Source organism: Pinus tabuliformis, chromosome 4_2 (genome assembly GCF_031772625.1).
Source record: "Pinus tabuliformis cultivar Carrire ecotype Pingquan chromosome 4_2, CPIR1, whole genome shotgun sequence".
NCBI lineage: Eukaryota > Viridiplantae > Streptophyta > Pinopsida > Pinales > Pinaceae > Pinus > Pinus tabuliformis.
In genome coordinates, this window is record NC_142304.1 from 956,934,668 (window position 1) to 956,959,809 (window position 25,142).

Consider the following 25,142-nt stretch of genomic DNA (forward strand, 5'->3'; position numbering starts at 1 on the left):
CTCAAGCCAAGAATGCTTGTTACTTGCTCATATTAGTCCCAACATAATGGCTAATATAATGGTGGGTGAAATTTACATTATGATGAAAGATAGAGAGGGGAGGGACGTGGAGGGTTATTGGAAAACCTATAATGCTTGTTGCCCATATCTCACAACGACGCATATGCTTGGTCCTGAAACTGACTTGTTTTCCTACCGCTGTGCTTCACTCACATTCATTAATCCATTGGTGACACGCATTTGAGTTTACTAAAAGGTTCTTGGAACTTAAAAGGGCCCATCTGGCTTGCTGAAGGAAACCCTAGTTATGCGATCTCCACGAGAAACCCTAATCACTTTGTGTAGACCAACATTTGTTATGTTCCCCCTACCTGCAGGCAAATAACATTAATTAGACATAATTTCGAACAAAGCATGACAATTAGATTACAATCAGCTAATTTGAAAGAATGACATTAATAAACAATTAATCTAGACCCTTGTGTGGTCAATTGTTATGCCCCAGCATTGTCAATGCATGTAACCTAAGATGTTTAGTTTGGACCTTCTAGTATATATTGTCACCCATGAGCTTGTTCTCATTCATGAGACTAGTGATGAATGTGGTTTCAAACATATTCAATTCAAGAGGATGCACCAATATAACTCCTTTTAAGAGATCCATATAGGTGTAGCACTCTCGTTTGTGTTATAACTCTTTCAGTGGTATCTTATATCCCATGTCGTTCTTTATGAGTTTCATCATATAAAACCAACACCCTAACTTCTCTCTTATCATGCTCGACCACCACCATAATAGAAATATTCTTGTGGGAACAAACATAAGAACTTCTGAATGGATGTTGTCTCCTTAACTTCAGTTAGTGGGTTTCCTTCATGTCCAAGTGATTGATTGTAATCTAATGTAATGACTATGATGCTACACCTATTGAATATATTTTCTTCTGTGTCCTCCCAAATGAACACTTTGGCAAGCATCCTTGTTGCTTGCAAAATGAGACTTTGAAGTTATTTGGGAAAATTAATGGAGTTGTCCTCTTTCCTCAAAACGTAATCTCAGGGTTGAAAACATTGCAATATACTCTCTACTTGCAGAAAACACAAAAACTTTCGCCCATATCTTACATAGTTCTATGCACAAGTTGAGTGACCAGTGGTAAATAATTTCACCTCTAAAATTGGAATGCAAGCATCCTCTTTTCGTGTCATGAATATCACCCATCTTCAAATTTAGTCGTTTGATTAGTTGACCAATTTGATCAACCTTGCAATGTAGTGCGACCATGTAGCAGCAGAACCTTTTCAAGAGGCCACCCCGCCAAGGTAGCAACCAACGAGGTAGTTCGTGATTTATGACAAGGTTGCATAGTCACATTTTTGCAAAGTGGAATTACTTGAATTTCTTTTTTGAGACATGAGAATGCGATCTCACGACCTATTCTTGAGTGTGACTTACTGAAGGTCGCATGGTCGCATTTTTGCAAAGTCACATTACTTGAACACTACCCTGAAGCATAAGCATGTGATCCCGCGACTTGGCTATAAGTGCGACTTCCTGGAGGTTGCTTAATCGTACTGCAGCTTGTCGCACCTCCAACTGGCACTCTTAAGAAGTGACTTCGCGACTTACGGGCTTTCAGAAAGAGTGCAACACGTTGGAATGTTAGTGTTGTTAGTTTCGCACTCTAAAACGACATGTGCAGTATAGCAACAAATGCATGAGAGAAGCCTTTAAGATCTCCATACCGCAAAAAAAATGTCAAAACGTGCAATTATATCTTTATGCATATCCTTAGTCATTCCTTTCCAGCAGCCTGCAAAGTCTTTAACTAAAGGTTCAACTTCATTCACTGTAACAAGTCTTTTTGAACTAGAACCAGCTCGAGTCTTTATAAATCCGATTGGATCATGAAGTGTTAAAGCAAGAGCTCTTCTGAAAAAAAGTTGTGTTGCTTTTGAGCAACTCTTTAAATTTCAACTGCGTTTTTCCTCCCTTTGTACCAACCTTCTCCAGCGTAGTTAAAAATCATGCCATAACTATATAAGGAACATAGTTTCGTGCTTTGGCCTATTGAACATATGAGAAAGCTTAACCAATAAATCACCTACAGCTACCGTAAGATGCTCCATATCCCACTGGAGCTATCCATCTCTGTAGTTGGCATTAAGTGGTGGTTGCCTAGTCACAATTTTGGGCAGGTCGCACACCTTGGAGGCTTGCTTGAGAAGTAAGATGTGATCCAACGTCTCTGAGTTAGAATGCGACTCACTGGTGGTCTCATAGTTGCATGGCAAGGTTGGCAGCATTCTCTCCAATCTGGCCTTTGTGCAACAAAATAGTGGTATTCGCCTCTCAATTCCCTTATCCAACACACAGGCTGTTGAATTGTAAAACATTTAGTGTGGGTTTGAGCGAAATGTTGTTAAAAGAGGACATCAATGCCTTTTCATTTTAACATCGCCTATTTTTTTTTATTTGTTTTAAGGATCCTCCCTCATAGTTTAAACCAACAAAACCATGTAGCCATCGCAAGTATTGGCTACACGACCTTTTAGCTTGTGCTCAAGGTGTTTCTCCCTCATGGGCATCGCTATAATGTTAAGGCACTGTGATTCGTTGTCATTTTGTATACAGTGGCATGACATGTGTCCTATTGAATGTGCTCTTCAAAATGTGACTTCAATGCATAACCTGTTGCTCCACTGTGATTGATTGAGTCAAGGTTTTCACAAATAGTTCAGGTACATTTATGGAGAATGTAATATTGGAGGGATCTTCCATTACATTGAGGTTTCATGTTTCAGAAGCTAAGTGGTTGATAGAGAGAGGAATTTCCAAGCTTGAATTAAAGGATCAGATCCTTTGCAATTATCTTTAGGATGGTGCTTTGGATTTAGTCATAGTCGACTACCCCCTCAGCATCAAGCTCGCAGGATAGATAGCCGAGAGTTTTCAGATTCTATTAGACTTTGATGTGTTTTCAATAGATTTGGAGAAACTGAAGGTTGAGAGGACCGAGGAAGAGCAATTCAAAGGAAAGGTACACTCTCTATATTTGGAGTATTTTATTGTTCTGCTAGAGAAGGAAATTGCTTCAAAGTGTAAGCCTATCTGGAAATCCTACTTAAACCATCGATGGTGCCATTTGTGTCTAAAATGTCAGGTAGGAAACTACCAAAACAGATTGCTGAAGCAGAACATTTGGCTCTCAATATAGCCTCACTTGTAAGCTCCGTCACTTTCGGAGGAGAAACATTCGTCTCAAGCCGCTCAAAGGCAAAGCATTCAATTGCAGAAGCGATCCTTGCACCTTCATAGGAACTGGACTCTCATTATTAGAACCAAAGACCAAGATTGTAGGAAATTATTGCATATTGAACCTGCTCATCAAACTCTTCTCCTCATCACAATTGGCATGACCCATATTCACCTTGCCCTTCAAGCTATTTGTGGCTTTCTTCCACTCTAGAGAAAGTTTTTCGCAGCGTCCACACCAGGGAGCATAACATTCAACAAGCAATTGATCTTTAATTTTGAGGAAAATGTCATTAAAGTTTCTTGAAGTGAGTTCTACTGATGTACTTGTTGAAATTTTCTTATTTGCTCCAGTCTTCCAATTTAGCTGGTATATAACAACAATTTTCAATTGCTGAATTGCAAATTCTACTATTGTTTTGCATCCCTTGCTCCTTGATAGTCTAACGGGGCTTGCTAGGAGTAAATACCTTAATGGTTAGAAACCCCTTGATTCCGTATTCAATGACCATACCATGGTGCAAAAACTCAACAAGGACACCCCCGTCAGAATTTAGAACCTGTGATGCCCATATGATACTCCTTGTGCTCCATTTAAATCCATGTAAAGAAAAAGGGATAAATAATTAAAACCATGAAAATAATTTCATTGGGAGGGGATAGTGAAATTGCAACTAAATTGTACGAGTAAAGCAAGAGGTGTTCGAATCCGAAAATCGACACAACACTTAGGCACCTTATTGGGCTTATGAAATGAAAGCAATTTATGTGATGCAAAAAGCAATGGAGGGGTTAAAGATTCAAGGGCGTAGGGTAATATGGCAATTTGAGGAATCTTAATTGCACTCGAGGCGACGAGGACCAAGACAATGTAGGGTTACTGTCATGATGTATTATCATAAATACTTATGGATATGTGTGACCATGCTTCAAGGTGAGTCAAGAAGAACTTAAAACTACATGAGTACTTCATTCAGATATGTCTAGAGCTACAAGAATGCAAGGGTAGCATATAATATTTGCAAGCCCTAATGCTCATGTGGAGGTGTAGGGCCAACTAGGAACCTAGGGGAATATGACATGCAACCATCTCTCTTATGATGCCCTCGATGGAAACACACTGTTAGCAGGAGGCGAGTTAGGTCAAAGCAAGAGAGGGATCACATTTTCCCATTTAGGATTTTTCCCAAACCTCACTACTTCCAATTGTATGGAAAACCAAATTGGATGTATGCCTGCTCAAATATAGGACATCCACTGATCACGATGCGAATCATTGTGAATATGAGTTTTAAAATCATGAGAGATTCTTAACGCATTAATGAACCCATTGACCTTCGAAACCCTAATGTGGTCCTAAGGCATATGTCTGAGACAAAACATAGTGTGCGGGTGCAATGCATGAAATGTGAGTGGGCGCACAAAAAGGGGTTGGGTAGGAAAATTCACTAGGAGAGAAACCAGTTGGGGGCCCTATCAAAACCCTAAAAGCTTGGGGCGAGTGTTGGGGTACCGAAAGTTTTTAATATGTCGCAAAATTTGGGTAGTGTTGTAGCAGCTACAGCAGAGGGGAAACTCTCATAAAGTCTACCTATATCAGTAATATAACAATAATGTACAAAAATATACAATTACAAGTTTTACAACAGTATTGTGCTGCCAAATTCCTTTGCCTCCAAAATCCATCAAGTGCCATGTCATAACCTCATAACTGCCAGCTACTTGTTGCAATGGAAGGTCTTCTATGCAATTGACCATGTATTGGCCTACGGTAGATTAGAGAAAATTCTTAAAAATATTTGAAATTTGTTTAAGAAAGATCAAACACAGTCCTTTGCGCAGTGGATTAATGTGTGACATAAGAACAAAAGGTCGATGACTCGAGTTGCGGTCGGTTTGTTTCCTAGAAGATTGTCCGAAGTATGTAATTGCTTTAGTAATCCCCACAAACCACCCAATGCCATTAAATGCTGCATCACGCAATGCGATTAAAGGCTACGTTGCTGCCAAATGAATGCATATACACAAACCGCCCAAATGCGATTAAAATTTGTGAATGCATATATGCACGTGTGATATAATAATTAGCAATGGGATCAAGAGGTGCAAAGGAATGCTGATAGGATGAGTGGGAATGTGGAAAGTAATAATCAATTGAAATTTAGATAATTATTTTTTAGAAAAGAAGTGAGGGAATATAATTTTTTAAATTGTTTAGGCTACACTTATAATGGAAGGCAACAATGCTAAGGACAAATATTCACTCTCAAAAGTTTTGTTAATATCTCTCTCAAACAACCCAAACTCAAAAAATTACCAATATTGTAGAAAACTTAGTTCATGAATACAAAATAAACTCACGTAATAGATTGGTACACAAAACCACAACTTATATACTTCCAAGGAAAATATGACCATGTGCCCTCTTAAGAGGAACACGTATCCTTTGCTTGGACAACTAACTCTCATGGTTGATATGTCTTTAGTTAATCCTAAAAAGAGATCAAGGAACTTATGATAGACTCAGAATTAGAATGAAATATATCATTTCCCCTTAATCCCCTTGTCTTTCCCTCTCGAGCACTCATCATCCCCTCTACTCACTCATAGCCCCCAACTTTGCTCACTTGTAGCATTTAGTGGTTGTAATATTATAATCATAATGTATCGACATACAGACCAAAATACACCACAAAAATGGTTACCACTTGATCAGTGAATAGATACCACATAAAAGCATTCTTAAAAATAAAACCACATGTACGGACCTCTTGCCAAGTTATCATTAAATATATGCACTGATCTGTAAAAGTTTGGCACAAAATGGTCCTGTTAATTTTGATTGGGGTATTACATTGGGATCCAAAGGGATCAAATTAATGCAAAAAAGAAAAAAAGCAATATTCCATTGTACTTGCTTTTAACTTGTTGAGGTTATCTTGTTCACACATTTTCTAATTCTTATTAGACACAAGTTAACAATTTTCTTTCTCTTAAGTTGCAATCAACTACTGAGGTGGTAAATTAACAAGAGCTAGGCCTGTTTTTATTTTCTATAAAGCCACAAACAAACTAACTGAGCATTCTTTCTTTTGGTTCAAGTACCCTTGTGCAAGGCATTTCCATTCATCAAATATGGAGTAAAATAATAATTTTGGGTTTGAGGGAATTTATGGTTTCCTTAAAGCATTTCATTTCTATTTCCCTATTTTGTCTCTATTTGATCACAATAAGTACTAATAATAGATTTATTTATACAAGTTACATCAAATAACAATCCATGAACGATGAATCCCTCTATACTTGAAAAGTTGTCAAAACAATTTTCTTGTAAAATACAGATAGCTTACAACATTTCTCACAACTCGGCAAGGAAATCCCTTCTTTGAAAGGGTAAAGGAAAGCCCATTTCTAAGACCATTTCTATTACAATACTCTGGATTTATATTTACAACTTGATTATGGTATAGGGATTGTTTCCTCATCTGATTTGCCCTGATCTTTCCATCCTGCGAGGAATATTGCAAATAATTTTACAAGACACTCTCAAGTTACTAATAGTATACCACAACCCAGCCAATGTCAAAATGTATGGAATTGTGTGTTGCAACTAGTTCAGCAGTGTGAATGACCTCAGATCACCAGAATACCAGCTTACATGATTGACAAAATCTACATGGAAAAGAAGTAAGCATCTAGCTGGTTGAGATATTAAACCTACATCCTCGATGACACCTGAATCTATGCAACCCTTGACTATGAGCTACACAAGACGAACTGATATTGTGGAAGAAATTACGTCATGTTTTGATCAGATTCTTTTTTCTTCTCATAAAACATCTGTGCAGTTTTTGGTTTCTGGGATCATAGATGCAGTTCATTTTTTCTTGCTTGCATTGAACATCGCTCATATGGGACAAAACCCACTCCAGACTTTGACTTTGAAAATCTTGAAGCAAAGAATTTGTTTGCTTTGCAAAAATTAACAGTTGATGCTTCCAGCAGCCCATGGCTCACAACACCTTCTGAATCTTCCAGTACCTTCTCCCTGGAAGTTGATACAAAAGAAGCTTTCAGACTCTGTGTATGTACTTTACCTGTGTACGCTTGTTCCACACTGGTTCCACTACCTTTTGACATGAGGGTGTGCCTCACCTTCAAAACTTATGTTTGACTTTTGCTTTGAATCCTCAAAGAATGAATCCCTACCATTTATTTTGGAGAACATGCCATCTCCACATTAAAAGCTCTGAGGAAAAACCTCTTGTGCAAACAAAACTCTAAAAAGCATATTTATTATTTATGGATAAACCATATTAGTTCGCAATACCAAGATTTCTTCCTGGCCATGCTACTGCTAAAGAGATATGTGCATTAGAAAGGGAAGGGGTGACTAGGAACCAGACGAGGACTAGTTCTCTGTGATCTAAAAAATATTGTTTTATCATATGGAATTCACATGCCCAAATCGTAATAGACAAGCAATAACAAGGTAAGAAAAATATTCAATTGCTAAGACATGATGTTTTATCTCAATAATAGATAGAAAAGGCTGAAAACATGCTACCTGTAACAAAATCCGCACAAGCTCAACTAAAACATGCAGCTTCAAGGAAGCACTAGTTGACATTATCAGCCCCTCCTTCAACAAGCATTCCTAACAAGCCTTGCATTGCACTTGAAACAATTCCTGATGCCCAACCTGGATCGATTGCACTAGAAAAGAGTGTAAGGGGAAAGAAAGTTGCATCAAATGCTTCTGTGAAGTTTTTTCCTATCAACCAACTCCCTACAAGATCTAAAAAGGTAATCTAAATATATAAAAAGGAAAATAAATCTAAACTTTGCCAAATGAGATAAAATCACCCATGCTTCTTCCCTGTAAGATCATTACATTACTTACACAAATCATCTAACTTCAAAGTGAATCTTACATTACTCACACAAATAATCTAACTTGAAAGTAAAAAAAAACGAAGAGAATCATCCAACTTCAAAGTAAATCTTACATTACTTACACAAATCATTTAACTTCAAAGTCAAAATAAATGAGGAGAATGGCTTAAAAGCTTGCAATCGGTCAAAAGTGTAATAGAGAAAGAACATAAAACACAATAAGGGATGCTCGGTGGAAGATACTTGATAAAAAAAAATATAAATGCTTCACTTTCATACTAATGAATATTATTCATATATGGGTGTAATGAATATCATTCGCAAAGAGGTGGGATTCTTCTCTGCACAATGCACACAATTTTATACCATGAAAAAGCATTAGGGATAGTGAGTACCATGAAAAAGCATTGGGAATAGTGATTACATATGAGAGGGACAAAATGCAAGAGTGCATTTGTTTTAACAATATCTAAACATGAAAAAGCATTAGCAGTGCTGGTTACATAATCTTGGTATTTATAGTTGAGAGGGACACAATGCAAGAATGTATTTGCCATGAAATTATAGCAATATCTAAATTTATTGATGTCAAAAATCAATTGATTCTTCATGTATTACGACATATGGCATCTCAGGCAGTAGTCCTCGTGGTTTTCTGCTATATATACGCTTTCTTCAGAAGGTCTTTTCAAAGCTAGAAGTTGCTTTAGGAAGCTCTGCTCATGAGTATATTGGGAGCATTTTGGCAAAGTAAGCGTCATTTTTTGCAGCGAAAGCGTCACTGTTTGCAGCGAAGGGGCACTTCTGAATAGGAAACCTATCAGAGAAATTTCCTCCTCATCAAAAGTTGAAACCTTTACATGTGCTTTCTTCAGACTTTTGAGTGAAAAGGTCAAATTTGATGCCTCCAGTCTTGCTGTGTGGTTATGCAATCCAAACTTTTGCGCGATAAATCTATCTTCCAACAAATCTTCAGTCTCATGTGGAATACCTTTGTTTTCCTCCGAAAAGAGAGATTTTATCTTTAGTCTCATGTGGAATACCTCTGTTTTCCTCCGAAAAGAGAGATTTTATCTTCAGTCTCATGTGGAATACATTTGTTTTCCTCCAAAAAGAGAGATTTTAAATGAGGAACAATTATTTTCTTTTAATATTTTTTGCATTGGTATTTTACAAGGGGAGTTTACTACTATTTTACATTTCAAAATGAAATGATGTAAATTAATTCTACAAAGAATCTTGAAATAAAGTAGAATGAGATATATTTTTATGGGGAAGTAGAGCGACATATCTTAAAGTAGACAGTGAGTTTTACTATCAGAACTCTGCATGTTTCAAGTTAATAGTTTGACTTTAAACAAATTTCCATAACATAATATTTTACAAAATAGGAATAAACCCATCATAAATTTACCTCATTTTAGTTTCCTTAGATGCATTATTTTTATCTAATACTTGGAGCATTAATTGTATGCATTAGTTATTTAGTTCACTTATATTAAGTATTCATTTAATATAAGAAACAAGTTTGGAAAGATGCTGTTCCTTCATGCAACTCCTGAGGAGATTGAGCGTAGACTGTATGATTCTTTGGGTGCTACAAAAGAAAAGGCTAGGGTTGTAAGGGACCACCCTTCGAATCTGCGCAGGGCTGGTCAAACCACAACCATATAACAACTCCAAAACTTTTTATCATCAAACAATTTGTATAATTGGGACGTCAGCTCCTATTAACACTGTTACAAGTCATATGGATGATATATTCCTATGGTATAAATATATGACTGGGAATAGCTGTCCTATACCCATATCAGACCCTATTTAAGGTTACATGAAGGGAAATTGATATGTGAAGGTGTTTAAATAATCTTAGCATAGATGTTAAAAGCAAGACAATTACTAACCTTAACCGTTTACTTTCTATTAAGAATTCAAATCCAATAACCTGCACAGACCCAATACTGACTTCCCAATAGGCTCCTCAAGGAAATAAGTTACAGGGGGTGGAATTACACCGAGAACTTCCCAATGGTTTTCAACCAGAAGACTAAAATGCCTCCCCTTCACCTTGCTTCACCTATTTATAGATCAAAATATGCTTAGAATGCTCCCCGAATGCAAATAAGGTATCAACCAAAAGAAAAATTTTGAGTTCAGAATACTTGATCCTAAAGCGCCCAAGCATAATTTCATCAAATAGAGAGAACCCAAATTAAAAAAAAAAGGAATTCGCCAAGTATGGCCAGGACCCAACAGGTTCTGATATATATAAAAGATATTGAGTTGAGAGAAAATCAAAATTAATAGAAATGACAATAACACTGTACAAAATAGGAACTCGAAACATATATAGAGGAAAGCTGGTTAAAAGACAAATATAAATTAACAGAAATAATAAGAACCCAGTTCAGACAACGGTTAAAATTATAAACGGAAAATACCCAAGTGATAAATAAATAGAAATTGATTGAAATGACAAGAACCCAATTCAGAACAAACACTATAACAGTAGGATTACCTCCAAAAGCACCTGGATAAAGCATAGATCAGTCACAGATATGACATTTGGTGGTGCCCTCAATCGCATATTGATGAAACGAATATCAAAGCTCAAATCTAGTGCTAAATTTAGTGGGTATTGACCATTCCCAAGAGCCCTAACCCTTCCTTTAAATTTAGCGAACCATTTGGCTAAACCTTACCTATTTATCCCTTCATATACTTTGTTAAGCCATTGCCAAAATTGCAAAAAACTGTGACCCAAAGAGTTTCACGACAACACAATCATTTCTTATTGTGTTTGTATTCATGCTGTGTTTGCACACGCTGAGTTTGTGCTCCTTAATAATTGAACATTTACTAGAAATTTGAATACACATTGCAATGCGCGTCCACTTTTAGAAAAAGTAAGTTGTGTGTCAATATCAAAACCTCAGAAAAAATGAGGGGGGAAATAATGTTGCTATTATTCCAGTTACTGTAGAAATCAAAAATATTTGCCACATAGGCTCAGCTAACAAATACTTGGATCTAGCTCTTGTAATTTGTTTGAGTCTAACAGTCAATCCATCAATGGAAGAAATAAGAAGAACCCAGTTCAAACAACGACTAAAATTCTAAACAGAAAATACTCAACTGATAATTAAATAGAAATTGATTGAAATGACAAGAACCCAATTCAAAACAGGGACTATAATAGTAGGATTACCTCCAAAAGCACCTGGATGAGGTGGTGCCCTGAATCATAGATTGATGAAACAAATATACCTAATGTGAGTAAAAATGAAATCAAAGCTCAAATCGAGCACTAGCTTTAGTGGGTATTGACCATTCTCAAGATCCCTCACCCTTCCTTTATGCTAAACCTTACCTATTTATCCCTTCATATACTTCGCTAAGCCATCGCCAAAATTGCAGAAAACCCTTCAAGGGTTTCAAGTTTAATGTCCTTCATATACTATTTTCGTCCATGTCTCTCATAATCGCTAACTGAATAAAGAAAGAGGGGATTATTTCATTTGGCTTAGTAGGAGACAGTGGTGGAGACAGAGGGGGAGGTGACTGAGAATGCCCCACCAATGTTGAAGTTGGGGCAGACATCAAAGATCTGCCAGGAAAACTCGAACTCATGACTCCTTCAGTGCCTATCGAAGCAACGATCCATCATAAGCTGTTGTTGAGGCCGACATAAAATAGTTTTTCAGAGCAAAGGAAACATGCAATGTTGCACTGCTTCTTGAATTGCTGTTGGGTGATCAAAACCCAGACAATAGGCAAAGTTGTTGTGGAGTATGAGCAAATAAACAGACTCTGCGCTTACCACTCTTTCCATGCTGGGTTAGACTCTGCGTTTACAGCTCCTCTGGTCCGATATCGAGCAGGCTGAAGCCATAATTTAAATACAACGTGGTGGCAGGTTCCCTTTTCTGAAATCGGTACAAACAGTTTGGGTGAATGAAGGGGCACTTTGTTATGAAACCAGCTCAAGAAAAGATAGAAAAGATAGATCAACGCCTTAGAATTTAGCCTCTTTGAGGGGGCAACCTCCTTTACATTACATAAATGAACAATTCTTGGATGATTCAAATGACAAAACCTCCTTTCTATATATAGGAGTCTAAGGAGTCACAATATAACTCAACCGAGCTAACAATAATAATATAAAGCCACAAAAATAACAATAGAGGGATTCTATGGGGCACAGTAATAACAATATGGGGATAATAGGGGCACAAAAATATTAATAAGGGATGCAACTACAATAGTAATGGGGTAATTACTAGTATTATAGGGACCCAACATGCCCCTCTCCTTCAAAAAAAGTGTTGTCCTCAACACTTGAGTAGTTTTGGATGCTTCTGTATAAAATTCTCATCCTCCCATGTGGAATCTTCAGCGGATAAGTTCTTCCACTTGATAAGATACTTTGAAATTGATCGATTTCGTAGCTGTCGAGTTCTTGTTTCTGTGACTGCTTCTGGTTCCAATATAATTTTTCCTTCCTCATCAAGTTCTGGCAATATTGTTTGAACTGGGAGCTTGTCGCCTATAACCTTCTTTAAACATGAAACATGGAAAACTGGGTGCAATCGAGAAGTTGCAGGAAGCTCCAATTTGTATGCCATAGTAACAATCTTTTGCAACACCTTGTACGGACCATAATACTTTGGTGATAATTATTATCCTTCTTAGCTTGCTTGAGGGACATTTGCTTATATTGTTGTAGCCGTAGGAATACCCAATCACCTACATCAAAACTTCTTTCGCTGCGATGTTGATCTGCCTGTTGTTTCATTCTATTTTGTGCCAACACGAGGTTATCCTTTAAGAGTTGGAGGACTTGTTGTTGATGTTCGATGTGATGTTCCACTGCTTGAACCTTAGAATTTTCTCTTAAATATGATGTGATGGATGGTGGCTGATATCCATGAAGTGCCATAAATGGGGTCATTTTTGTTTCTGTATGGAAGGAAGTGTTATACCACCATTCAGCGAGAGGCAACCATTTGACCCATTGTGTCTGTTTATCAGATACAAAGCAACGAAGATATCCTTCCAAACATTTGTTTACTATCTCAATTTTCCCATCAGATTGAGGATGATAAGATGAGCTATGAGCTAACTGAGTACCAAGACAAGAAAATAATTATGTCCAAAAATTTCCAGTGAAAATGGGATCTCTGTCACCTACAATAATCTTTGGGTTTCCATGTAGCTTTTGAATTGTTTCCATAAATGCAGTAGAAACTGTACTAGCTTTAAATGGATGTGATAATGCACAAAAGTGTGCATACTTGGTAAGTCTGTCAACTACCACCATGATGACACTCTTTCCCTCAGACTTGGGTAAACCTGTGATAAAATCCATTGAAACCTCCTCCCAACGTTGGCTTGGAATGGATAAAGGTTGTAATAGACCCGGTGTCTTAATTGTTTCAACTTTATTTTGTTGGCAAACCAAACATTCCGCCACAAATTTTTGAATATCCGATTTAAGGCCATCCCAAAAAAATTCCTTCTTAACCCTGTGGTAAGTTTTTAAAAATCCCGAGTGCCCTCCTAAGGGAGAAGTGTGCAATTCCATAAGAATCTTTTGTTTTAGTTGGGAATTCTTACAGAGGTATAAGCGATCTTTGTACCATAAAGAATCATTTTGCCAGCTAAATGTATCAGATGTATTGGAATCTTGTTGTAACTTTCGAATAAGTGCCCATACTTCTTCGTCATTCTTCCATTCCTCCCTTGCTTCGTTTATCCAATTTGGTTGGATAATAGAAATGGCGCACAACAATGCTTCCACATCCTCATCCTTTCTTGAGAGTGCATCTGCCACCACATTTTGCTTCCCTTTTTTGTAGATGATTTCAAAGTCATAACCCAACATCTTTGTGACCCACTTTTGTTTCCTCTTTAGAGGATAATCTTTGTTCTAAGAAGTATTTAAGGCTATCATGATCCGTTTTTACCTTGAAGTGTCTTCCCATTAGGTAGGGTCGCCATTTCTTAAGTGCATGGAGTATTGCCAACATTTCCTTCTCATAAATAGCTTTGTGTAAAAACTTTCCCTTGATTGGACGTTTTTCAAAAGCAATGGGTCTTTCATCTTGCATTAAAACATCACCAATTCCATTTCCTGAAGCATCGCATTCCACAATAAAGGTTTTTGTGAAGTCCGGTCTAGCGAAGACCGGTGCTTGGCACATTACCTCTTTAAGATGTTCAAAGGCCTTTGTTGCTTCCGGAGTCCATGAAAATGCATCTTTCTTCAATAATGTTGTTAGAGGTGCTGCTATTCTCCCATAATTCTTAACAAACTTGCGATAATACCCTGTCAACCCGAGAAATCCTCGCAGATGCTTTATGGATGTGGGGATTTTCCATTCCTTAATGGCTTTAATTTTGCTAGGGTCTACCTTAACTCCTTCATGAGATACAATATGACCCAGATATTCCACCTCTTGTACTCCAAAGAAACATTTGGATATTTTTGCATATAATTGTTTCTCCTCCAATAGTTGTAGCACCCTGTCAACATGTTCAACATGATCTTTCCAAGACTTTTTGTAGATTAGTATATCATCAAAAAATACTAACACAAATTTTCTATGGAATGGTTTGAAAATGGAATTCATCAAACCTCGAAATGTTGAAGGTGCATTGGTAAGGCCAAAAGGCATGACCAAAAATTCATAATGACCCTCATGAGTTCTAAATGATGTTTTCAGAATGTCTTCAGTCTTCATTCTGATTTGATGATATCCTGAACGAAGATCCAACTTGGTGAAGTAAATTGATCCATGCAATTCATCCAGTAATTCATCAATGACGGAATGGGAAACTTATCTTTAATAGTGAGCTTTTTGAGCTCCCTATAATCCGGACACATGTGCCATGATCCATCCTTCTTGTGCACTAATACTACTGGAGCAGAGAAATAACTTTGACTCGGTTGAATTATACCAGCCTCTAGCATTTCTGCAACCATACGTTCAATTTCACTCTTTTGGGCATAGGGATATCTATACGGCTTGATGTTCGGAGGAACACTTCCTGGAATCAAATGAATAGCATGATCATGATCATGAATAGGTGGGAGACCTTTGGGAGTCTCAAATACCTTGGAATGATCGTCCAAGACTTTTTGGAGATCTGGAGAAATAAATGATTGCAATGTGGAAACATCTAGTGAACATAATTGTGCAATTACACCCTTTTGTTCCTTTTTCAGAAGCTTTGTCATACCATTAGAGCTAATTATCTTTCCTGGTTTCCCTGCAATACCCCTTAATTCAACTTCCTTTCCTTCCACAGAAAATTTCAAGAAAATTTCCTTAAAATTGAAAGCTATTGTACCCAAGGATTGTAGCCATTGTACTCCTAGTACAACATCAACACCTCCCATTGGAATGGAAAGCATTGGGCTAGTCAATACATATTCTCCCATCGATAGCTCGATATTATGGCACTTTCCAGAGCAATTTATTGTTCCTCCATTTGCAACCATCACTTGACACTCTGGTGCTGGGTATAAGAAGAAATTCAATTCTTTTGCTACCTTACAATGAATAAAATTGTGGGTACTTCCTGAATCAATCAACACTAGTACCTTTTTCTTCTTGGTTTGTCCTTCTATCTTGATGGTTTGAGGAGTGGTAATTCCCACCAATGCATTACAAAATATGGTTGGATTTATTTCTTCTTTATCTAGGCTTTGTTCCTGGAGTATATCCTCTTCTTTTGACCTTTCTTGCTCCTTTTCTTCTTCCTCTTCACAATCTATGTAGAATAATTTCTTCTCAGCACACTTATGACCTTTAGTGTATTTACTATCACAACTGTAACAAAGCCATTTTGCTCTTTTTTCTTCCAATTGTTGTGGTGTCAACCGTATAGGTTGTGTAAGACTAGGATCAACCACACTTCCATCTTTATAGTTGTGAGTGGTATGCTTCCTGGTTGCCATAATTTTGATTTCCATTTTTCTTGCTAACCTGAATGCCTTCTCTAATGAATCAAGTTCCCAAAGGCAAACATAATGTTGGATATTATCTTTTAAATTCCCTATGAACACATCAATCCTATGCTCCTCTGGAATATCTTTTACCCTTATGTTCAATTTTTGGAACTCCTCAATGTGCTCCATTATTGAACCCTTTTGTTTGAGACTTATCAATTAGCTAAAATAGGTGTTGCTTTTTGTATCCTCATAATGTGCTATCACTTCTTTCGTAAAAATTGCCTAAGTGATAATTTGTTTATGAGAGCAAAGCCATTGATATCATACAAACCGATTTGGTTCCAAATATAAAGTTGCAATACGTACCTTTTGTATGTTTTGCACATTATTGAGATCGAAAAATTGCTCCATTTGTAATATCCATGTTGCGGGATCCTTGCCATCAAACTTCCTCATATCGATTTTTGGAATATGGTGGGTTTTCGATCCCACATTAGAGTCTAAGAAATGATGATTAACATTTCTTTTGTTCGCATCATGAGTTTCCTTTACTACCTTTTCACCATTGGTAAGTATTTCTTGTAGAAAATTTGTCAAATCTGTCTTCAAATCTGCCATGCCTGTCTTCAAATGTGTGTTCAAATCTATCTTCAAGTTGTCCATCTTAGCTTCCATGCCATTCATCTTAGCTTCCACACCATTTATCTTAGCTTCTGTTAGCTTTTGTGACAGTGACATTTGTTGCACTTGTTCTTGTAATTTTGATATATCATGTAGCATTTCTTCTGCTTCTTCATGAGTCATGCTAGAGCTTTCAGGTTCCTTACTAGGTGTTTGCATTTTCTTTCCTCGGGGCATTAGTTACCGATAATAATTTTTTACTATGTCCTTTGAATTCCTTCAAAATAAATTTTCAAACCAAGCTTAAGAAAAAATTTAAGAAAATCTACAAACCTTTTTTCACTTTGTAGGAGCTCGATATTGCCTATGATGTATCTCTATACTTTCCAATCATCTAGTTCTGAATTTGTGACCTGTAGTAGCCCTCTGTGTCCTCTTTCCAACACCACAAGTCTGACCCAAATTGGATTCTCCAAGGAAGAGTTATGCGAAACCTCCAGCAGTGACTTGATTATAGACTAGTTCAGTAGAGCGAACTTGTACGACGTGCCACGAGTCACTGTTTCGACCTCTGGATCTAAAAACTGCATACAAGAAACTACAGTTCGTCCTCTTTCTGTACCTTCTGACAAAATTTCAATCCGATCCCTAGAGAGAAAGTTATGACGATTTTCCCCAGGTCACCTGTTTGGAATGTAATTCAGGAGTCTGCAAAAAGACCAACTTCCTTAGATCATATCTCCGCAAATATAGTGCGAAAAGCTCTGAAATTCAGACCCGAGGTTCAGCGTGATTTCTTCTCAAATGGGTTTTTTTTTTGCAACTTCTGAAACGTCACAGAAAAAAGTTATAGCGAAAATGCCACGATGACTTGTTTGGAGCAGCGAAACCCTAGAATCCAAAGCTCTGATACAAAATATTATGAAACCAACTCAAGAAAAGATAGAAAAGATAGATCAACGCCTTAGAATTTAGCCTCTTCGAGGGGAAAACCTCCTTTACATTACATAAATGAATAATTCTTAGATGATTCAAAGGACAAAACCTCCTTTCTATATATAGGAGTCTAAGGAGTCACAATATAACCCAGCCGACCTAACAATAATAATATAAAGCCACAAAAATAACAATAGAGAGATTCTATGGGGCACAGTAATAACAATATGGGGATAATAGGGGCACAACAATATTAATAAGGGATGCAAATACAATAGTAATGGGGTAATTACTAGTATTATAGGGACCCAACACATTTAGTGCATGAAGGTTGCGCAACATCGCCACTACAGAAGCCTGTGGAGTTTACCATAACTTTCAATCAATGATTTGGGTAAGAGAAGAGGAGTTGCGTGTCAAATCTAGATAGGCGAGAATGACGAAAATGAACTCTCAGATTAGTAGGCTGAACAGTGTTTTCCCACCCAATCTCACAAAAAACCAGACCTATCAGCATAATTAAAAACACATGATATAATTAGAAAAATACTTGACAAGAAGTATAACTTACGAAAATAATAAAACTAAAGTGTAATTGACGGTAAGTGTGACATACCAAAATAATAAAACTAAAGTGTAACCAAAGGATAACAGGATAAAATTGATTAAATTTCATGTTTAAACATGAAAAAGTTTGGTGTACATGCACTTATTTATTAAAATTCATGTTTAAACATGCAAAAGATGGGTGTACATGCATGTATTGCAGTGTAGCCATTGTTTTTTTAAAGAGTTAGTCACATGCTTTACCATGTTAATGGTTTAAAATTGTAACCCTTATCATCATAATATAATGTTATAATAAAGTGAAAGGTGTTTAATGAACCTTATTAAATATTTAATTAGTGAAGTATATGTTATATATTTAATGTCTAAAAATAGGTGTGTTATTAACGTATTTAATTATTTTTTCTTTATTAGGAATGTGGTTTTTTAATATATTTTAATATATCTAAATTTATATAAGTTAATTTGAAATTATATTTTTGAAAAAGAAGAGTATAAATTTTGTATTACATAGAAAAGAGAAATTTTATTTAATTAAATAATAATATCATTTTTAAATATATTTTTTTCCAGAGAAAAAATCAAATTTTTTATTAAACAGAAATAAAAAGTTACATAGTATATGCAATTAAGCATTCAATTTAGTTGTATGATTGCAAATCATAGAGCCCACAGGATGTAAAGTATACCATCCTGCCAAAAAAGCAAAAAGAGCTGTTCCTGAAATCAGGAAAGCAAGGAAGAAAATAACCAAATAATCCAGCTGGCCTAAGTTTTTCTGCCCTTCTTCTTCTCCACTCTTCGCCAACCATCAGTGTTGGGAGTGGAATCGATAGTGGCAAGTTGGTTTTCCATTGTGTTCATTGGTTGTTCCTTGTCCAAGTCTGATCCTTAGGGGCTGTGAGTTTGTTTGATGCCGCTTACTTCCAGCTGAAGTTCTTGTTCCTGTTCCAAATTTTTCTCTTTCTTCCTATTGTTCTGAATTTTTTGTTCATCTTCTTCTACATTGTGTTCTACTTTCTCTGCTATGGCTACCTTCCTTACCAGAGTGTCTATATTTTGCCATCCTTTCAGCTTCCTTTGTTGCTGCTTGTTCCTAGTGGGGCTGGCGCGTGGGCATACACTGTGCAGATGATCTATTTGTTGACATCCACGACATCAGAATGCTGTGTTTTCATAATCTAGAGGTTGTGTCCACTGTGTATTATTGAAATTCAGGATTATACTTTCTAGTAATCCTTGACTAAGGTCTACTTCGACACATATTCTGGCGAAAGTAAATATTCCTTTTAGTTGTCTCTCTGCGTCGGTATTTATGTGTTTACCCAAGGTATTTCCAATAGCGGTTAAAGCCTTTTGATGCCAAAAATGTAAAGGGACATTATGCAGCCTAACCCAGATTGGCATTTTTGATATTACCATTGTATTAGCATCGAAATCTAGAAACCATGGTGTGATGAACAATCCAACACTGCCCCAAAACCATGGCCCTTGGTTGAGGATTATGTCCATTTCCTCTTCCCTGTGAAATCTTACTATGAAAACCCCTTGGGGTATAAGTAGATTTCACATCTTTTTGTCCAGACCGTATGGATCCATTGATGCAGTACGTTAGATCTGGGCCAAAAGCCATTAAATCGGCAAATAACAGTAGATGTGTGTAGATCTGAGTATATAGCTTTTACCTCTGGTATATCGATGGTGAGAGATGGGCTCTCAGGTGTTTGCTCGACAATGTAAGGCCCCGGGGGTTCAGTGGCTGCTGTGGGGTTTGTATTCCCTTTGCCCTTGACTGCGTCCTTAAAAGACCCTGTATTCTTCGAGCTAGATCCAGAACATCCGCCCCGCAGATGAAGGTTGATGGTGATGGTTGAATCTGATATTATGTTGTAATCCTGAAGAGTATGATTGTCTTGTAAACTGTGTCCCATATAAATCAGATTTTGTGCATGGGCTGGTATGCCGAGGCAGATCTGTATTTTAGATCTCAGATCCCGAATCTTGCAATCTTGCCATAACCTTAGGCAGTGGTGCCTGCTATCCAGCATTTTGATGAAGATCTATGTAAGATCCGTGGTTTTATGATCTGTCTCCGTCTGTGGCTGACCTCTTTCTGTTGTCCGGGACAGGCTGCTATAGAACCCTAGTTCATCCCTACACCATCGGCGTTTTTCCTTCCGGGATATCAGATCTGCTGGATCTTGGCAGATCTGTCTATTGTGAGCCAGATCTGTTAGATCAATGGCAGATCTGGGGATTTTATGCCGACCCACAGTGGAAGTGAGCATCCCGGCTCCTTGCAACAATATCCTTGGGGTTGTATTGGCAGATCCGGAACATAGGCCTGCAGATCCACCGCTGACGGCGTCGAAAGCCCCGATTTCCCCTCTCCAATAGCTCAAAGAAACCAGTGTTCCTGTGCGTCGCTGAAGGGGGCTTGCCTTAGCCCTATCTGCAATGGATATGGGCATTTCGACATCTTTTGAACCATGATTTAAACCCTCCCGTCCTCCGAAGGCAAGGAACTTCGCAGGTAAGAGCGCGAGGGGGTTCCTAGCTAAATCATAAGCCGTGATCGCTGCACCTAACCGTCTTGTGCGTCCGTGGAAGTTGGGCACACCGAGATCTGCTGGCCTTGCTTGGATCCACGAGGGAGGATCATTGGGAATGCATACGTCTAAATAATCCACCTTCCGCTTCCCCAAATCCTCCTCTTCCTCCATTTTCTAGACATCTGGAAGGGCTCCTCTTTTCTCATGGAAAGTTACGCCCATCCAGGGCTTCAGATCCACGCCCTTTACCCTGTTAATACCGTGGGGAGGGAATGCCATGGCGTTGGCCATGCAGCCTGCAGAGGGGACGACTAGTGCAGTGACGACCATTCTCCTTCTCTCTCTAAAGCCTCATTTTTAAATATATATATTAAATAAAATTAAATTGAAAAGTAACAAATATATATTTCAAAATAAAATCTAATTACTTTTGGAAGGATAGTAAGCATTTCACGGAGATAAGAAATTAAAGATAAATATATTAATATTCTGAGAAAATGTAACATTTAAGAAAAACAATATGCGTAAATATCATCTCAAGGTAATGCTTCGAATTGGTTAGTTGGATATTACATAATTGATTATGAAACAATCTGCATGTCCACATTTAAAATTAATATTTAACTTTGTTTCGATGATGTTGCTTTAAAAAAAGGGATGAATGGTGAAAAAAGGGGATGAAGGAAAATAATATGATGAATTGATGAACATGAAACAAATAATGACCTCTATTCTAGATTTATCTTGTCAAATGTGTCAACTATTCTAGAGTTCGTTTATATGGTTCACATATTTATGATGTTATGATAATGATGTTGTATGCTAATGATGGATATGATATGCATAGGGATCATGATGTTATGATATGATATATATTGACATTTGGTTCATTTATTATGTGAAAATATGTTGATGTTATAACTTATGAGCGTATTTTATGATGTGAAGCATGTGGTAATTACATGCAGATTTTACGACATGTAAGAGCATGCAGTTCATTATTCAAACTTTATGACTAACAATGATGTTATGTTATCTTGATGGCATGCAAGAGTTGGAATGTGGATTGTTTTCTATGATAATATGATGTTATAGCTAATGCATTGGATGTGTGTTGAGATGTGTTGCTTGACAAGAAATCCACAAATGGGCAAAGAGGGCTAATTTATTTGATGATCTCGTAAGAGCCCATACTTGTGAGGGAGAATATGTAACACGATATGGGTTGGGGACAAACTCAATCAACACTACAAATTCCAGTGGTTCCTTTATCTTGTATAGCTCTTGATGGATACCTCTTGAGGGGCTATGGGACCATCCTGAGGAGGCCAAGTGCCTGATATCGTACACCAAGTGCCGAATTTTAGATTGGATTGCCGAAGTTTGGGGGGGGGGGGGTGTAAAGACTTCGATGCCTGGGGTTATGCACCTTAGTGAGTGTGGAGGGAGTGGATCATTGTTTCGAGATGCTTGGAGTACTACTGCATGGAGTACTGAGCTAGGTGCTTGTCTTGCGGCAGATAAGGTCTGAGCCGGGCATGATCCTTGGGGCCAGCCTTAGGCTATGGTATGGACGGGTGAGGCTTATGCCTTTTTCAGAAAGTGGGAAAAGGGACAAATATTCCTTGAGATTTCCTAGGTGTTGTGGAAACTTTAATCTTAACTTCAAGACGAAGTTCCTTAAAGAGGGGGATTATGTAATGTCCCCTAATAATAATAAAAATAATAAATAATAAATAAAATAATATAATATTAAAATATAAGTGAATAAATGATAAACAATAAAGAAAAGATAATAATGGTAAATACATAATACAAAGGTTAAATAAAATATAATAATAGTAAATAAATAATAAATAATGAAGAGAATATAATAATAATAAATTTATAAAAATAATAATACAGGAGTTCTAAATAAATATATATAAAAGTAAAAGTAAAAGAAATTAAGAAAGAGTTAAATTAAGAGATATACAAAAATAGTAAAAATATTTAAAGTTAACAATAAATAAAAACAAATAAAATAAGAAAGAATTAAATTAAGAGAAATATTAAATTAAGTAAAACTTAAAATAAAGAAATTAAGTTTCATTTTGACTCATGGAATGTGTGCATGTGGACCCCTTTCCATTGTTTGGTCTATATAATGGACGATGAGAAATATGAGATTCATCATTCCTTCATCCATTCTCTTGGGAGAAAAGTGTTGTGAGAAAAAGGATTCCCTCGCAGTAGTATGTTAATTGAGAGCTCGGTGGTGGAAAACTATAGAATTATTATATGTAGTTGAGCCTACGATTGGGTGGAGAGTCATCCCCAAAACTTTGTTGCGATTAGAAGGATTCAAATAACGTTCAACTTCGAAATCACAAGTAAGGAATACCATAGCCACATGTAAGTTTTCTGTGCTCATATTTTTGAAATTCTATGCTAATTAGTTGATTAATTGTGTGTTTATTATAAATCACATAATTGATGTAATTATTTATATATTTTAAATCGGTGTTGTTACACCCAGAGGCCAAGTCACTACCCAGAATTCAATGGAAATTTGAGAACTGAAAAATAACAACGGAATAATGATACAAATGCAATTACTTGAACAAGGACTTGACTGGAGCCCTACTAGCCATGAAAATAATTTCGTTAAACATGTCACAATTATGTAATCTACAGATTTAAACAACAAATATGAATCATTGATGCCTTAACACATTAGCCACAATTTCATCTATTAGGCCATAAATACATTATTCATTCATTTCCACGAACCACTCGACCATAGATAGCCATACATAGCTACTGTCATAATACATGCTCATAACTAGCATAATAACAATAGAAGTACCAAGGAAACAATATCCATATAATCCACATATAAACCAGTATAATACTCATGAAATAACGAGGAGAAATAAGCTCATATCAATGATGCAAAGGCCAACCAGTTGTGTGATTTCCACGAACCACTCGACCATAGATAGCTATACATAGCCATTTTCATAATACATGCTCATAACTATCATAATAACAATATAAATACTAAGGAAACAATATCCATATAATTCACATATAAACTAGTACAATACTCATGAAATAACAAGGAGAAATAACCTCATATTAATTATGCAAAGGCCAACCAGTGGTGGGATTTCCATGAACCACTCAACCATAGATATGGTAGAGCCAAATCTCTCTTCATCCAGTCATCCCTGTGCCATATTCAAAGCATGAATGTGGGATCTCATAAAACACATCAATCAAAACCATCTAGGGTTTCCAGAGGTTGAACCACCTCAACCCATCAAACATTGATTCCACCTCATAGTCAGACATCACAAAAGCATCACTAGATTGGTCTCTACCCAAGCCTTCTAGGGCTCCAAAGTGTTTCTTCCAACCAAGGCTTAAGGACTAGTAGCTCAACCCACAATTGATACAGGGATTTTCACTGTACTTACACGGTTTAATGTATGGGATCGTATTGATGATTTTGTACCCGCCAATTACACCTTGCATCTCACCCTGTGTTGGAATGTAATTTCAACTACAGTAACCTGCGATGCAATCTGATCGCATATCGCACTTTCCCTTGTCACCCTTCGCTGCATCCCTGTATTGTCTGCGATGCGATATTTGCGATGCGATCGCAGATCGCAAATCGCAAGTTCTAAACTTCTGCGCGTTAAGCCCTTCTCTCCTTGTCTGCCATGCGATGCGATCTTATCACAGATCGCGCCTTCTACCAAGTTGATCTCAGATGTACATACATTTTGATCCAACGGCCTTTATTTGTTCTGGCTTATTCACGCCACCACCATTGCTGTCTTTTCGCCATTTACTTATTTGTGTTCCCAAAGGAAGAGGAAGATCAGATCCAACTCCTGAACATTGAATGCTCAGCTACAGCATTTAATCAATAGCATGGCCGAGAAAAAGAAGGACGTGCCACGTACAGGTGCATTAAAAGGATTATGGATTTCTTACAGCAAAGTTGGCCACAGAGCATTTATCAGTTATGAGCTTCCAACAACCGACTTCATTTTTAAGACATCACCGCTTGCTGCATTCAACGCGGAGATAAGCTTTAGAAGATATTTATTTTAATATATATATATGTAATGAACAGCAGTTTTGTTAAGCATGTAAAAGAATCTGAGAGTTTCCCTCTTGTAATTTTCTGAAATGCATAGCAATGCTCAGATAGTGAAATCAAATTCTGGAACTGAAGCATTCCTATTGTAATCCCTCTGTAGAGGAAGACTATTTTTGTAACAGATTTTTTTTATTATGATTAAAGATCCTGTATTGAAAACAAAGCGTTCTCTATGCTATTTCTTTTGTATCCAAAATAAAA

General features: G+C 37.0%; 1 pseudogene; it reads right to left on the bottom strand.

Moving 5' to 3' along the window:
- Positions 1-3,108: 3,108 nt before the first annotated feature.
- The window catches only part of LOC149172821 (protein disulfide-isomerase like 2-2-like), a 51,682-nt pseudogene continuing 29,648 nt past the window's right edge, over positions 3,109-25,142 (bottom strand).